A 5215-nucleotide genomic window follows, 5' to 3' on the forward strand; every position below is an offset into this window, starting at 1 on the left:
CAACCCCCCCTGCTACCAAAACCTTGCCACGCAAACCCAATACAACATCCCTGTTCGGGAAGTCAGAGAGCTTGGGCACAGCTGACACTCAGTGTCCACACTGAATTTGTTGGCAGAGGTGCAGGCAGGGATGTGGTCTGTACCAGGTAGCGCTGACCCAGACAATGCCAAGGAGCAGCTCAGGGGTCATGCAAACTCTGTTTTGGAGGCCAAGAAAGTCTTAACATTGATGTGGCCAAACTAAGACTGAGGTCCCGAGGAGAGGTTCTGGCATGGGGTGGTTCACTAGCAGTGGGGTTTCATCAAAACCAGTAAGTTAGCAAGATTCAACCCCAAATTCGAGGTGGGTAATGCTGAAATTCAGCATTTACCCTGAAAGTACTTGTGAGACTGAGAAGGGCTGTCTAGAAACCCTTGTGCTTCCAAGCAAAAAGCAAACTCCTAAGCAGCAGTAAGAAGATGAAGGACTCTTCATGCTGATGGCAAATACCAGACATGGCCCGAAGAGGGGGTCTGCCGGCTGTGTTGGCCACAGCCGCTCCCCAGAAGAGGACGCTGGACCAGGCGGGTGGATGCGGGCTCTGATGGAGAACCACAGGTCTCGCTCACCTGGAGAAACTCCAATTCCCTAGCCTCCATCTGCTTTATCTTTGAAGAAGAAGAAAGCATGAAAATCAGGTCATCGGGCATTTCTAGGGCTCTCTTTGGAGGAGATGAATAGCTGTTTGGTACCATCCTGCCCATGATTACTTTGGTGGGGCAAGTTCAAGGTTGTTCAGTCCCTGCATGATAGAAACAGACTGGAACTATCTGTGCAGATGCAAACAGGCAGGTTTTGATGACAGCCTGTTCTAGGCAATTGCACATGAGAAGGATTGCATAGGTGTTTAGATGCAGTGACCTGAATTTTTATACTCACCTCTGGTGGTGAGTTCATTCTGAGTTTGTCCAGGCTGTTACTTGTATGCCTTATTAATGCCGGCAGTTTAGGTGATTTAAATATCTGAGAATGATTTGAAAGTCTAATTAATGGCATTTTGTTCTCATAGATATATGCAAAGGTTCATAATAAGGAAGATTAATTCTCCCCTTACAGCAGTTTGCACTGATCCACATCATCAACCCCTCCAAAAGAGAAGAGGGGTCTCTCCTAGGTCTGGAGCTACTAGGGCATGGGAGTCCCACGTGTAACTTAAATAAAAACATGTCTATACTGCTGCTTTCAGTCCAGTGCTGAGATGACCTGGAAGCAGCACAGGACTAATCCTGTCTGCATTTTACTGTACAGACTGGGAAGCCTTTGGTATGAATCCAGAGCTAAACACAAATTCCCACCTTCGGGGCATGAGCAGGACTCTTAAAGTCCTGCTCACCTGTACAGTTTACCTTGGCTCAAGATGAAAAGCTGCTTCACTGTCCTTCACCGTGCACAGTGGTGCTGGAGATCCCTCTGCCATTGCATAGGGAGGGCCGGTGCTTTGGGGATATCCTCAGCTTCAGGAAGGGAGCCTGGAGTCTCCCCATACATCTCCCTCTGCCTTGCAGTCAACTTATGGGTATTAAACATCCTGGACCTCCTCGGAGACGCTGCCTGGCCTCTCACATGTTCACCCCTTCCATCCCCATGGCCACCACATCCCCCATCCTCATGAAGAACCACCAGACCCCACGGACCAAGTGACAGCTGCTTTCTCAGTGGGGTGGCCTCCATCTCACTGAAGGTGCTGTGAGGAGTTATATTTGTTAAGAGCATCCTCAAGAGAATCCTAGAATCATAGAACGGTTTGGGTTGGAAGTGACATCTAGTTAGAAGGCCATCTAGTCCAACCCCCCTGGCATGAGCAGGGACATCTTCAACCAGATCTGGTTGCTCAGAGCCCCGTCCAACCTGACCTTGAATATTTCTAGGGATGGGGCATACTCAGCTGAAGAGTGGCCGCAAAGGAAAGCAAAGGCTTCAGCCCCATGGGCAGCAGGAAACAGCACTGTCACCCCACTGAAGGAGGGAAAAGGAAAGTTCAGGCAGTGGCTGCACACACTGAGACTAATTATAAACCCAGCGCTTCGCCCACGTTAGTCCTGATGACTCTGCAATCCCCAGGCGGTGCATGGAAGTGGATCATCTCTCTCCCAGCTCAGAGAAAAAAAAAAGCATTAAATATAGTCCCCAAATCAAGGGCATATCAGATATTACACTGACAAAAAGGAGCAAGAGGTGCTTTAGAGATGTGCCTAAGAAGAGGAGCGACTGGCACTCAGACAGGTTTCACTGCCTGCCTTTCTCTGCCTTTTTGCCATGTGCTTTAGGGAAAATGAACTGCTGTGTGGCAAAGCTGCAAGACTTGTACTCAAAAAAATTTGGCTCAAATCTCATCTCTTCCAGAGGAACCTCTGAATATTGCAGTGAGAGTCATCCTGCTCTTTTGGACCCATTTCTCCTCCTGTAAAATAAGGATCAGTAATGTTTGGAGCAGGCTCCTTCTCTTCCTCTATTTCAATATTGCCTGGTGCAATACAGCCCTGATATCGGTCAGTAAACATTACTACAATCTTCTGAAGAATGGAAGATGTACAGGACATCATGAAGAGTACAACATGTCTCTTGTGCAATTAAAACCCCACCAGCCTGATGACTTTTTCTGGTGGTCCTGCACAAACAATCCTGTCCTGCATTCCCAAACCCACAGCTGCCGCTCTCCAACCCCCAGCCTGGGCTGTGCACACAAACATTTTTAATATAACCTCATGGCAAGGGGGTACAGACTTCCCTGCACGATGGAGAGGACTTGTACAGGTATTTGTGAGGATGCATTTGGTTCATAATAACAGATAATGGGTTAATCAGGGCTCACCAGCTGCCATGCACCATAAGCTCTGACTTTATCTGATAAAATCTCCTAAGAAACAGCATCCCTATCAAGCAGGAGTAGCATGCACATCTAGAAGTGTCCAAGCAGAAGGAAAGGCAGCTAAATCGGGACTCTTTGCCAAATGCCCAGAGATTCCTCCTGCCAGACCCCTAAACGCCCAGCCATCTGCTTCCCTCTGCCCCATAACGTGTCTTGAAGAGGTTCGCCAAGAGGCTTGTCTGGCCTCGGCAGGAGAAGGGGCTCTTCCCACGTCTTCCTTTCCCGGCAGGAGAGCAGGATCAGGAACCGTCTTGGTCTCTGGCCACTCTCTCCGCATCTCCCTGAAGGATCCCAGGGCACGGGGCAGACCCCGGGGAGCGGAGGTTCCTCTCCCTGGTTGCACGCAGTTGGTCTGGGTTCACCGGTGAGACCACGTCTCCCAGATCAGAGGCAATTATCATGATTTCAGGCTTTTCAATAAGCGAGCTCTCCTCCATTACGTGTGCTCATACCAGCAGGGTTTCGCCTGTGAAATCCAAGAAGTAATTGGCTGCAGAATAGCAGAGAATCACCCTCCATATGCTGCAGTCCCATGACCATTTGCTTCTTGGATGAGCACTAGTATTTTTTAAGGCTCTCTATTTGCTTGCTTTCATTCCCAAAATAGATTGTGAACTTATTATCCAAAGACCCTGCTGCTTTACCCTCTAATGTTTTTCTAGGAAGGGGAGAGAAGAGGCGGCAAGCGCAAGGTAAGGGATGTTTGTGGCTGAAAATCACCTGTGATTGTCGTGACCACATCTGTAGCGGTGAATCCAAGGCAGCAGTGAGGCCAGCTGGCATGGCCAGGTCACATACAGGACATTAAGGTCTCCTGGCTTCCCAAAAAGGGATCCACAATGGGCAGCTTGCTGGGTATTAGTCCCTGTGCTAACTCTTGAGCTCTGCCTAGGACCCAGTTTGCCCAGACCAAAAGTGTGCCTGGGGCTGTGCTAAATTTTATGTCTTAGCCTGGTCCTGGCACTGCTTCATTTACTGGTGTGGATGTAGCCAGGGGGTCTGGGAAAGAAAGAGGTGGAGAGCAACACCCTCCCATAAAGCAGCAGATAAATTACTCTATACGAAATTTGCTACAATAGTGGGAGAATCGGCTAAAGCTGATTTATATGTTATTTTCCACTTAATATCCGTCAGTATGTCTGAGCAAACAGTGCTTCCTAAGAGCTGCTATCGACATTTCTTCACTAAACCCTCTGTGAAATATATGGTTTCCCACAAACCAGCTTAATCCTCTTAACAGCTGGGAGGAGGGAGCCTGCAGGTGTGGGAGAGCTTCCCAGTTAGCTCTCCTGAAACCACAGCAATGTCAAACTGGGGATTTGGCAACCGGACAGTGAGTGGGCAAGTCTGAAGTCAGACTGCAGGAGGAAGGAGGCTGGCAGGATGTGATAGAGCAGACATATGTACCCGACACCGCAGACACAAGTGTTCCTCGGGTCTAAGTTTCCATAATAAATTATTTTTAGCAGCATATAAGGGGTGTTTTTTTTTTTTTTTCAGGGAATAGCTGGTTTCTGGCGAAGCTTTTCAATTTTGTCATAAAGAACCATGGGACACTGCATAGCATCCAAAAAGTTAACATTTCTTGCAAAGCTTTTTGTCTTTTCCATCTCAAGTTTGGTTTTTTTTTTTTTTTTTCACTTTTTGTTTGTCAAGCTGGGAAGTGTCTGGGCAATGAAAAGGGAATTCTGGGGTTTTTTTCTCCTTGCTTTGGGAAAATCCTTTCTTGTTATGGAATTAGCCAGGCACTCACCAAGGACAAACCTACAGGTCTCTGCGCTCTGCGAGTATCTTTAGGGCTGGCCATCCGAAACACAGGGACAACTTGATGCCAAAGTTGTATGCAATTATTCTGAGTGAGTGAAAACAATTGTTCAGGTACAAATTGTCCCCAAAACTTTCCCCGGCACTCATTACTACCCGTGTGGGAAGGGTAGGATATCTGGTATCATCTGCACCTGGCTTTTTCAGAAATTGTTAGGGGGAAAAACGCAACCTTTTCCATAGACTCAAAAAATGTTGAATTCTGAAGAAAACGTCAACTTAGGCCACTGCATAGGGGTCCAAGTCTGATAATATTTCATGTGTTATGTGCCGTGACCTGATTTATTAGGTGGAAGCATGGATGTTTTTGAGAGTTTAGCTCTGGATGCGATTTAACATTTGGGGAACCCTGAGATCTCTCAGTGTGGAGGGAGAAAAACAGAGAAAAGAGAATTTGGTGGCGGAGAAGAGAAACCCATGTGGTTATAAGGGTTCTCCATTAGACAGCACCATGAAATAAGGGGCATTAATGAAATTATCTT

This window comes from Pelecanus crispus, chromosome 3, assembly GCF_030463565.1.
Source record: "Pelecanus crispus isolate bPelCri1 chromosome 3, bPelCri1.pri, whole genome shotgun sequence".
Classification (NCBI taxonomy): Eukaryota; Metazoa; Chordata; class Aves; order Pelecaniformes; family Pelecanidae; genus Pelecanus; species Pelecanus crispus.